The 12753-nt window shown below is 37.5% G+C and overlaps 1 protein-coding gene across 30 annotated transcripts in view; it reads left to right on the top strand.

Moving 5' to 3' along the window:
* RALYL (RALY RNA binding protein like) overlaps positions 1 to 12753 on the top strand; it is a 765932-nt gene that overhangs the window by 101879 nt on the left and 651300 nt on the right. The window contains exon 1 of one of the 30 annotated variants that reach the window (XM_085021183.1): positions 3802 to 3851. The exons of the other annotated variants lie outside the window; for them this stretch is intronic. The gene's annotated coding sequence lies outside the window, so the exon portion shown is untranslated. Of the gene's footprint in view, positions 1 to 3801; positions 3852 to 12753 lie in introns of those variants that run through there. 30 annotated transcript variants of the gene reach the window in all.

Genomic DNA, 12753 nt, shown 5'->3' with positions numbered 1-12753 from the left:
AAGAAAAAAAAAATCCGTTATTTCTGTCTCTAACAAATATTAATTATAAAAATATTGATTTTAAGTCATTGCTTAAGAACTAAAGTTGATATTTTATTGACATTTTATTGAACATGACTATTGTTGAGAATACTGATGTATATTCATTATGAAAATTTGCTTTTTGTAAATATAATAAGCATTTGGTTTCAGAAAGTTTTATCATTTGAATAGGGAGAGCTCAGATTTGTAAAAATAACATTTTTTATCTCAATTCATAATCAATAAAATAACATATTTTTGTAGAATCTTGGTGACACTGCATAGTAATCAGTTATGCTTTCTCTAATGGGCAGTTGGTTAGATGAGAGAGGATATTATTCAAATTCCTCATGGCTCAATTCCAAGGAAGTAATTAAAATAAAGATATAAATATATATTTAATCTACATATATAGAAATTATATATATTCTATTATATATATTAGGAATATATATTAACTATATATGGAATATATATGTGAATGTACACATATGGAGGAAGTCTGTATATGAAGCATATATGTAAACATGTTTATCTTAAGTGTACATATTACAAAGTTACAAAGTTACAAATGGATACTATTCTATTCTCCACATAGTACTGATTTGAAATTTGAGTCTCACTGATTTTTCTTACTAACATGAGATTGTTCATTGAGAAAACTCAGTTTAAAAACCTGGCCACAGGAGTTCCCGTCGTGGCGCAGTGGTTAACGAATCCGACTGGGAACCATGAGGTTGCGGGTTCGGTCCCTGCCCTTGCTCAGTGGGTTAACGATCCGGCGTTGCTGTGAGCTGTGGTGTAGGTTGCAGATGCGGCTCGGATCCTGCGTTGCTGTGGCTCTGGCGTAGGCTGGTGGCTACAGCTCCGATTGGACCCCTAGCCTGGGAACCTCCATATGCCGCGGGAGCGGCCCAAGAAATAGCAACAACAACAACAACAACAACAAAAAGACAAAAGACAAAAAAAAAAAAAAAAAAACCTGGCCACAAACCCCAAGGAAATAGCTCCTCACTCGGTCCTCCCTTTCCTTGCCACGTTTGTATGTGTTGAATATTGATAATGCTAATAAATTCCTTTTTAAAATTATTTCTATATTACATTTTTAGTTAATATGGTAATGTAAAGTGAAAAGAGGAATTGAAAGGGAACTACTTTGGGATTTAAAATGAAAACCAAGTAATTCATTGCAAATACCAACCAACTTACAATAAGGGGAATTCTTTTAAAAGGCATACTGAAAGAGAAATAGAAACAAAGAAAGAACCACCTCTATTTGTAAGTCCCTATTAATTAACATTTATATACTTATAAGTATAGACTCATATGTCACCTAAATGTCAGTTGCCTGGGGCTTCCCAAGTTCTCTGGCCTTTATTCTTCTTTTAATACATAAGTAAAATTTAGGGAAGTTTTCATTCCAATTATTATAGAAAATTCATCACTTCCCCACACTATCTATAAGAATACTTGAGGTCTGTATTTCTCCCAATCACCATCTGGCCGGATTTCCATTGAATTGTTACTCTTCTGATGTTTTTGTGCATTCTGTATTGATGCAAATACAAGCAACTTTTTTCTTTGTTTCTTCAAATCAATCATAAGCATGAAACTCTTGAATTTAAGCACAGGTTTTCTCAACAAATTTGGGTAGTGCAGGATAGAAAACAGTAACAAATTGGTGATTAGAATGTAGTTATTGGAATAGTAGTAACAGTCTCATAGTTATTCCCACTCTTGGAGCTTCTCACAGGCTATCATTTGTCATTGGACATTGATACCTTACAAAAGGTCCAAAATTACCTTTTTGTGATAATTACTGAAATTCAAGATTACCACTGCTGGAGAACTGAAACCTTCCTCTGTATTTTCCTCCTTCTTTGTTTCTCCACATTTTATTATGTATGAAATTTAGTTCTCTATTTTTCTAGCAGAAAGCTCTGACTTTTTATACCACAACAACCTTTAATGTTATTTTTCTGAGTAGTCATCTACCCTGGAGAAGAATGACGTGCCTCTCTCTGAAGACACATTGTATGTTTTCTCTCCTCCTTGCCTAAGAAATTGCAGAATAATTTTTTCCTTCTCCATTCTCTGTAAGAAAAAAAAGTCACTTATATTCTACTTTTTAATTTATTTTAGTCTCTTTTGAAAAAAATAGACACTTAGAAAATGTCGTTGGTCTTTAAAAAGGACTTAACGATAATAAATTGGCAGTTTAGCATTATTGTAATTGGTGCCGAAGGGAATAAAAGTGAGTTGTGACTAGATAACTAGGTATTGAACTAAAGAATGAAAAATGAGAGATGTGGAAGACAGTTTTTTTTTTAAGTGGCAGTATTTGACAGTGAATTTTATATGTGAACTAGATTATGATATTCAAGAATGCTTACTTTGGGTATCCTGAACTTAATATTAAGGATATCAGTATTATCCAAAGTTAAACTGACTTTTAAACTATTGGATAGGCAGTGAGTTTACCAATTTCTATTAAAAGCTTGACTGAGGGGTTCCCATCATGGCTCAGCAGAAATGAATCTGACTAGCATCCACGAGGACCCAGGTTTGATCCCTGGCTTTGGTCAGTGGGTTAAGGATCTGGCATTACCGTCAGCTGTGGTGTAGGTCATGGACGTGGCTCAGATCCAGTGTTGCTGTGGTTGTGGTGTAGGCCAGCAGCTACAGCTCCTATTCAACTTCTAGCTTTAGAACCCTCATATGCCACGGGTGTGTCCCAAAAAGACACACACACACACACACACACACACACACACACACACACAAAAAACTTAACTGAAAAAGAGTCAAAGAGGAGTTCCCGTCATGGCGCAGTGGTTAACAAACCTGACTAGGAACCATGAGGTTGCAGGTTCGGTCCCTGCCCTTGCTCAGTGGGTTGACGATCCGGCGTTGCTGTGAGCTGTGGTGTAGGTTGCAGACACAGCTCGGATCCTGTGTTGCTGTGGCTCTGGCGTAGGCCGGTGGCTACAGCTCCGATTGGACCCCTAGCCTGGGAACCTCCATATGCCGCGGGAGCGGCCCAAGAAATAGCAAAAAGACAAAAAAAAAAAAAAAAAAAAAAAAAAAAAGAGTCAAAGAGTCTGAGGTCACTGAAATCACCCCCTTTAATATGTACTTCTGCTTCCTAGGTCCAGGGTCCTGTGTTTTTTTATCCTGAGTCTCCTCAGGGTGTGATATCAAGAGCAGCTGCAGCAATTGACTGCTAGGTAGATGGCCATCCTGTCTCCATCCTGAGTTCCCTTAGGGCTCACCACTGGGGACATTGTAATGCGATAATTTGATGGCTGCAATATCCTTTGCTGATATGGCAGCCACTATTTTTCATTCACAAAATACAGCAGCCTGCAAGGTGTAATTTGGGTTCTCCATGTGCAGGCTGAGTGTAGGAGTAGATAGCCTTTGTTATCTCTTTTCAATTGGATTCTATCCTCCTTGCCTCCCTTAGATTGTCCTTTGTTGAAGGTTGCATAATAGATGAAATAGTCATGTTAAATTCATGATTGTGTTTACAAAAAGCATTTTTTTAGAATTGTACACTGCATTCCATGGGAGAGTCATATTCTCTGCAAATGCTGTCTGTTCCACCCACTGGTCTCCCATATAGGTCTAAGAAACCTTGCATCATCTGGCATTTGACTTTGTTTGGTCCTGCTGATGGCAGAAGGGACATTTTCTCTGAACAAAACCAGTTAGTAAAGAAGTTGTGTGTCTGAAACATGGTAACATGAACTGTACTTTCTTCTGCCGACACCAGGAGACTTGGAGCTGATAAGGAGAAGCTACTGAGGTGGGAAGCAGTACCAGCTCTGGTGAGTAGTTGCAATGTAGACATTATCCTCAGGCAGGACAGGTGTGCGTGGCTTCAGGATGTCTATGAAGCACATTTTTTTCATGCAGTTATGTTTGCATGACAAGTATGCCTTCTTTTTTTCCTGGATGTGTCTTTCAAGTAACTTGAATGTATATCACCTTCATACCATAATTTAGCATCTACCACTGGCTGAATGGAGTTCTTACAGAGGTGGTAATTATTCAAGGTATGGAAATTTCCCTAATAATAAACCAGATGAGAGAATTCAAAGCCCCCCAAATTCCCAAGCAACCAGAATATTATCTTGGTGAACAATTCTTTTAATCCCACACATATATCCCAGGATACATTTTTCCTGGGGCTGTGACATTTTATCCTGCTTAATGTATTCATTTTCCCTTTCCCTTGAAAAGGCCCCAGGCTCCTTATGTTAATTATTCCATTCAGTTTCCAGAGCTCTGCTTTAAAAATGTGGCATGCTGAGTCACAAAAAGTCATGTTTTACCCATTCCTTAGGGAAGGAGACATTCCTCTCTTGCATTTTATTTGATTGAAAGGTACACTGATCAAGAAAAAGAAAAAGAAAAAAAAAAAAAAAGAACAATTAAATCTGCTCCAAACTTGGTTTTTCACAAATCTAAAGTGGTCTGTAGTTTCTTTTGCTTAAAAAAAAAAAAAAAAAAAAAAAATCAGTCAATCAGATCAAGTAATGAGGTTCTGTAGGGATACCATTCGCTGCTGTACAACTAAATGTTTATGTAGGGAGTTCCCGTCGTGGCGCAGTGGTTAACGAATCCGACTAGGGGTTCCTGCCCTTGCTTAGTGGGTTAACGATCCGGCGTTGCCCTGAGCTGTGGTGTAGGTTGCAGACGCGGCTCGGATCCCGCGTTGCTGTGGCTCTGGCGTAGGCCGGTGGCTACAGCTCCGATTCGACCCCTAGCCTGGGAACCTCCATATGCCTTGGGAGCGGCCCAAGAAATAGCTAAAAAAAAACTAAATGTATATGTAATGTTAATCAGCTGTTTATTATAATTTGATCTATTGCTTTTTTTGTTTTTTTTTTCTACTATATAATTTTTAAAAGTATAGTTAATTTACAATGTTGTGGCAATTTCTGCTGTACAGCAGTCACTCATCATAATGACCCCTTTCTTATATTATCTTCCATCATGGTCTATCCCAAGAGACTGGATATAGTTCCCTATGCTATATAGTAGGATCTCATTGCTTATCCATTCTAAATGTAATAGTTTGCATCTATGAACCCCAAATTCTCAGTCCATCCTACAGGCTGCCCCACCTTTGGCAACCACAAGTCTGTTTTCCGTGTCTATGTAGATAGGTTCATTTGTGCCATATTTTTAGATTCTGTTCCCGAAGGTTAGGTTCTTGTCTCCTTGAAGAAGGAATTCAGAAATGAGACAGAAATTGAGAAAGATAAGCGAGGATTTATTTAAGTGAGAAATATACCTCTAAAAGAGAGGTGAACAGAGAGGGGAGCAGCTGCTCTGCAATTTTTTTTTTTTTTTTGCATATTGATTGTAAGGGGCCTTCAGTTGTATGGGCATGGGTGGGATATTCACTGGGAAGGTGGGGTTTAGGGGTCATATTCCTTAATTTTCATCACTGCTCCACTTTCTGGGGGGGAGGAGGGATTTTCGTCCTTACTTGGTTTTATCAGAAGTATCATGGCATTGGTGTATGATGGGTACTTCTTATCTGCATAGCTAATTTTATTAGAATTTTACTATAATGAGGGCATAATGAGCAACATGTTACATTTGGACACTGAGGAGTCATGCCCTTTCCCACCTTTCTTTGCCTCCAGGGCACTTATCACCCCGAAATGCGTGGTTTCCTATTAGTCTGAGGTTCTGGCCTTTCTTTATCTGCCCATGGACGCTACTCTGCATGATGTGTGGTTTTCTGCCATCTGGCCCCATGCCCCCTTCTCTGCTTATGCCCAACTATGTGCCTGCTGTAACATATCCACATATCAGTGATATCATATGGTTTTGTCTTTCTCTTTCTGAATTACTTAGTATGATAATCTCTCATTGTATCTGGACAAAAAAAATCTTTAAAGAACATTTTAAAAATGATTTGTTTGAGTAACTAATATATGAGTTATATCCCAAGAGACTGAATATAGTTCCCTGTGCTATACAGTAGGACCTCATTGCTTATCCATTCTAAATGTAATAATTTGCATCTACTAACTCCCAACTCCCAGTCCATCCCACTCCCTTACTCCTCTCCCTTGGCTTAAAGAGACTTAGAAAAGTTGACGTTGTTGCTTTTTATGAAGTAGATATACCACAGTTGAGTGGGTCGTGGAAGATATTGGAAGACTGTGAATTGATGTGTGGTAGGATTAGAATTAAGAGAGTATAGGTATTTCTTACTTTGTATGGTAGTGTGAGACAATAAACAATGACTGTGCAAGCTGAAACTATGCAAAGCCATTTTAATAATCCATGGGATTATGATTGTTCTGTGACCTTTACATTTTTGTGAGAACATCAAAAACTCTCTTATTCTAAAATGTAAATGTATAAAGAAATAAAAATTGTAAAACTAATATTTAGTTAGTAAATATAGTGTTAATTTATAGCATTAGTTACACTATAAAACTATAGTATTAAAATTAGAAACATTGAGAATTAAACTGTTTTACTTATAACTTATTAATTATAATTTGAATAATACTTATTTGCATCTTCTGCAGCTTATGATATTGAGTGAACATCTTTTATCTGCCCTGGTAAATTGTCATATTCCTTGCTATGAGTGGATCGGAGTTCAATATTTTATTTATTGCACTTGCCATATCGTAAAATATATCTGAAAGTTTCTTTAATGCAAGCTGTTGTATCCTGTAAGGAGCCTGGACTGCCCTATGTTACTAAACCAAACTTAGGTCCACTCGCCCACACAAAGTAAAGCCAATCTGCTGACACTAAGAAGGTGAAGAAAAGTGTAGCATTTATTGTAGGTGCTGGATGGGGAGTGCAGGCAGCTGATGTTCAAAAAACCCAAATTTCCTGGGATGTTTCAGGAAGGCATTTTTAAAGGCAATTTGAGAAGGAGAGTTGCAGGGCATGTGATCAGCTCCTGTGCAACTTTCTGATTGGTTGATGGTGAGGTAATAGGTCAGTGTCACAGGGGTTAACGTCATCAATCCTCAGGGACCTCAGTAGGTCCCATGGTTATCCTGTAGTTAACTTCTATTTGATGGGGGTTTTAGCCTTGTAAAACAACTCAGGCAATGTGTATCAGAAACTGTTATCTAAGTACTTCAGGAAGGAACTAAAGATTCTGTGACTACCACATGGCTGATTAACTGTTTAAATTGTTACTAGTTCTCCCGGCCCAACTGCTATCTTTGTCACTACATGTTCAATCCTTTCAATCATTAATTCTGGACCAGGCTTGTGTGACTCAGGGTAGATGTGGGAGTCTTAAGCTTTTCTACAAACAAAGGGCAGGTAGTGGCCATGAGGAGAAGGTCTGTCCTGAGAAAGTCCTGCTTGGTTACATAAGGTCAGTGGAAAGCCATTTAAAGGTTATCTGTAGGCAACTTTTCATTCTTATAAAGGTATCTGTGCAGAATTTTAGAAAATGGAATGGAGTTGGGGAGGGGCCATAGGGGTCCAAAGGGGTTTAATTATGAGTCAAATGATAGAGATAAGAGGGAAGGAAGAAGAAATAATTAATGCAACATGTAAGACAAACAGTGGATTATATGGACAGTCTCTGCATTGAGGCAGGAAACTCAGGAGGTTTCTATAGCAGAATGATTGTGGGGTCTAGAGGACCCCCAAGGAATTAATATTCATGAGCTGAGTTTTACATGAATAGAGTGGGTTTGACAGTTTTGGAAGGAGGATATTTCCCATCCAGATTCTCATGAGGAGCATCCAGGATGATGGAGAGCCAAGGTATCATCAGTTTCTTGAATCCAATTTAATGACCAGGTCAAAGACTAGGGGAGAAAAAGGAGAGCTGTAAACTAAAGTAAAATGTGTTTTTCCGTGAAGGACTAGATAATACAGGTATCAATGCTTTAGTACCCCAGCAACAGAGTGTGGCCAGAGGTTGGGTTAGCAGTGTTCTCATCATTCCTATACAAAATAAAATCTGGCTTTGGCACAGTGAGAGGTAAAGTCAGCCCGTTTGACTGCTTATGGGTGAACAGCTTTTAGAAAACAGAAGACAGTACCAGAGGGAGGGGACACTGTTCTATTAAAGTCACTGGCAGGAGACATACTGTTGAAGGGAGTCCTCTAAGTTCATTTGAGGCAGTGAGTGGTCACAAGGATAGTGGAGCAGAGTAATGGGAAATGACTGGTTAAGAATTTATATTGGACACCTGAGACTCTCCCAGAAGTAATTTGGGAGACTTTGAGACCAAGAATCTTAAGTCCTGCCATTAAGTAGGTAGGAGTCTATGAACCAGATAGATTGAGCATTAATACTATTATGATTTCATTTTTACCCACATTTTATTGAGGTTAGGAAAAATTCAGATTACAGCTTCACTTTTACTAATAAATTCAGTTATTCTCTATGTGTCTGTCTCTTCCACTAAACTACAATCTGACGGTTGATAGAGTGACATATTGATGTTTCTGTCTTTGTAATAACACAGCACCTGGCACATATTAGGAGCATAATAAGTGAGTGTTAGCCCAATGAATGAATAAATGAAGGAATTATAGACAGAATATATAGTTGTTATTCAAATTACCTAATTTAAGTTGGATAGAATGTGTTGTCTCTTATTTATCTTGCTTAAAAATAAATGAGTTAAAATTTAGTAATGAAGGGCTGCATTATAAACAGTACCAAAAACATTTCCAGATAACATTTAATAGCTTTACAAGTGTTTTAATGAACTTTAAGATATAGCTTCCCCTGTAATTGCTAACAACTGTGTTGTTATAGTTGAAGATCACGCATGCTTATCAGAGGTCCTATTGACTTATACTTGTTCTGTTTATTGATTACTTAATTAGTTTTCCAAGATAGCTAATCAGGGAGAGATGTGGGCATTTAGGAGTCTTTCATTAAACCATGCTAAGAAATTTAAAACGGAAATGTGTGACCTGAAAATAAAGCTTAGTAAAGGCAGAACTCCTTAGGACTGTGGATAGAATATAATCTTTAATCACAAATAAAATGGTTACAATTTAATATTTCTGTTTTCTTCTTCAGAATAATGTTTTTTCTTTGGCCCATTGGATGGAGAAATATATCACATGTACACATCTGTGGTTGTATGGGTATTTCAGTTTCCATCAGAATCCTAGATGAGCAGAAGTAAATGCACTTTTCTATGGCATATATATTAAACAAATTTCTGTTATGATGCTTTCTCTTTTTAATAGAAAAATGTTGATAAAATAGAAAACTTGTCACGTCTTTTCCATGTTTTAATATTGTATTCTTAAATCCATATCACTTTCATATTATTAGTCACCTATTAACTGATAGAATATAATGTGATATTGTTGAAATCCTTTATCTAAGAAGTCTCTAACTTTAGTTACTTCTTTTCTTGAAAATGAGTTTCCTCTCTTTTTCTAATCAGTTCAAAACCACTAGCACTTTTAAATCACATTCTTCTCTATTCTATGTGAAATGAATTCTCACAGATATTTATGCTGTTTTTTAAGGAGTGACTTCTCACAATCTCACAAGTTTTCTAAAGTTTTAGAATAATTTTGCTTCTTCAACATACTGCATTTCATTAGATGGTTTACGGCTTTATTTTTCTTAATGTTAAAGTTCATCACAATAAACAGGAATAGGTGGGATTGTGCAATGATAAAAGTGAAATGTTAGTGGTGTGTGATTAGCTTGAGGTTTGGACTATGTACTTTGAGAGAAGAACATAGATTCTAGAGAATTTTAGATGCTGACTTGACTTATGGTAAACTTATTAAACAGTTTCTGATCTTGGAATTTTTATGTACTAGTGACAAATGCTTTTATTATCATTACTTTTTTTTTTTTGTCTTTCTTGTTGTTGTTGTTGTTGTTGTTGTTGTTTCTGCCATTTCTTGGGCCGCTCCCGCGGCATATGGAGGTTCCCAGGCTAGGGGTTGAATCGGAGCTGTAGCCACCGGCCTACGCCAGAGCCACAGCAACGCAGGATCCGAGCCGCGTCTGCAACCTACACCACAGCTCAGGGCAACGCCGGATCGTTAACCCACTGAGCAAGGGCAGGGACCGAACCCGCAACCTCATGGTTCCTAGTCGGATTCGTTAACCACTGTGCCACGACGGGAACTCCTATCATTACTTTTTTTATTAAAACTATTTCTCATATGACTTTTGGGAAACAAAGTTACAGAGCTGATTTGTGAAAAGTACTTGAACCTAACAGAGTGACAAATTGAGATGATAAAACCAGAAGATAGCTTTAGTTTTTCTGTTTTAAGCTTAAAACCTAAGAGAAATATGAACTATTGAGTGAAGAAAAAAAAAATCCACTCATTTATTCATTCTTTCATCCAAGCATATAACCAATATTTATTAAGCATATAATATCTGCTCATGTGAAAATTGAATCAAGAGAGCTTTTTGTTTCAGGGTAAATTGTTTTCATTTAAAATTCTTAACAGGGAGTAATAAAAGGCTTGTATATACCTCTAGCTGTCACTGATTCCTCCCTTTAATAATTCATCTAGTCATTCAGCTGATATTTATTCAGCAACAGATGCTCATTTACATAAAATAAGAAACAATATGTTCAGGAATTGGGGGAGAAAAATACATAGTTATTTAGAAAATATGAATAAGCTTCAATTAGTGGAATATATATGGGGCAATTAGAAAAAAAAAAGTCTATAGTTTTAATTGTGTGAAATGTGAGGAAAGGGAACAGAAATTGCCTGACAAAGAAGCAAATGGAAAAAAAGTACATGTTTTCCAACTTCCTTGAACTATATTTGTTTATTTTGTTTTATTTATAGATAATTTAGGAGCATAAATTGGATTCATAATGTGTCATTTGTCATGTTGCCTTGTTAAAAAAGCTTTTATTACACCTTGTAATCCCATCCTACTCTTCCTCCATTAATGCTGAGGAAACAAACCGGTCTCATAATTAAATATAACAGTGATCATTCATTCCAGGAGATGGCATAGCATCCTTTACTGAACAGTTCAATAGCAGTAGGATGATTTGGATTGGGAAGCTGAAGGTAAAGTAGAATATAAATGAGAACTGCAGGAAGACATTCGTCAATCTGTAGGAGAAGAAAATGGTAGAAGAGCATGTAGCTCTATTGCCTTAAGGCAAAGAGATTTTCATAAACTAATAACCTTTTCCATGGCAATAATGATTCTAACAGTGTTCGGAAAAAATCTGAGATGTCTACGACTACGCCTGCATAGTGTTTCTTAAACAAAAGTTTTGGCCGTGATGAGTTTTTAAGGACAGTTTATAAGTGATAAATAAAAGGAAAAATATGGTTTCCAAAGCGAAATCTTGGATGGGCCTACTAGGTCGGTTGATGCTGGAACTCTGTCTGCCTGGCTAAGTGTTTTCGGACTGTGACCTCCTACCAAGCATATATCAAGCTTGGATATTGTAGTAGGTATGAATGGTACTCCTTCTTGACCCCTCTTCAGGGTCAGTGTACCCATCCCCATTTGTCTGGAGTACCAGTGGTACCTCACTCCAACTTTAGGAAACTGCCTGGGCCAAGGTTAACCTCTCAGGGGACAGCCTACAGCCACTGACCAGCTGGGACATCTTGCCTAAGTTCAGCTAAAGGAACTGCTGCTGCCTGGCAGTGAAGAGCATTGGAGGTGGACACTCTGAACAAAGGATTTGAGGGTTAAGGGTCTTGGACAAAGAGGAAGAACTGAGACTTCCATAAGTCTAGGAGACTTGTTCTACAAAAACAGAATCCTTATCCTCAGGAGAGTAAGTTGAATTGTTAAGAGTTCTGTATCCTGTTTCTAAATCAGGATCAGGAAAACTGGGAAAAGACACCGTAAGTTACCTTGAGGTAATTTCCCCCTGTTTTAGCATGTACATAATAAGACATGGACGGAGTTGGATAATTTGAAAGTCTTCTAGATCTTTCTATCTTGAGTGGACACTAGAAGAGTGACAAGTTCAACTACAGTATCTACATGAGCAAAGCTGACTTACCTGACTCCTTCAGGAGCATCAACCAAAGCTTGAGGCCACCAATGAATGTAGGACTCATATTGGCAGCTGCTGTGATGATTTACATTCAGTACAGAGGGTGAAAAGTGATGTTTCTGCGATTTGGGAAGAATGTAGAAACCGCTTTCTGTAATTCCTTTACGCATTTAGGTGGAGAGTAGACTTGCCTTTCTTTCTTCCTTTTTGATTCAGCCTCTTATGGAGAGCTTCACCCTAACCTATAATGTGATAAATCAATCTCTAAACCCACTTGGACAGGAGTCTTTACTTTAAAACCTAGGAAAACACAAGCAATGGGTCTTTGACCAGAAAAATAAAAAGGAATTAGGAAGTTTATCTTTTCTTCTCAATTCCAGCTTATATCTTTTCACTCTTTGCAAATTTTTTTTTTTTTTTCAGCAGGATCTCCTTGTAAATCTATTCTAAGTTGCGTCTGATAAGCCCAAGCTCCCGATCCCTCCCACTTCCTCTCCCTCCCATCAGGCAGCCGCAAGTCTCTTCTCCAAGTCCATGATTTTCTTTTCTAAGGAGATGTTCATTTGTGCTGGATATTAGATTCCAGTTATAAGTGATATCATATGGTATTTGTCTTTGTCTTTCTGGCTCATTTCACTCAGTATGAGATTCTCTAGTTCCATCCATGTTGCTGCAAATGGCATTATGTCATTCTTTTTTATGGCTGATTAGTATTCCATTGTGTATATATACCACA

This window comes from Sus scrofa, chromosome 4 (assembly GCF_054392235.1).
Source record: "Sus scrofa isolate SSC_HxYL_T2T_F1_AM1 chromosome 4, Sscrofa_HxYL_maternal_Yorkshire_Landrace_v2.0, whole genome shotgun sequence".
NCBI classification, from domain to species: Eukaryota; Metazoa; Chordata; class Mammalia; order Artiodactyla; family Suidae; genus Sus; species Sus scrofa.
The sequence above is the reverse complement of the archived record's forward strand: the minus strand, read 5'-3'. Positions and strand labels throughout refer to the sequence as shown.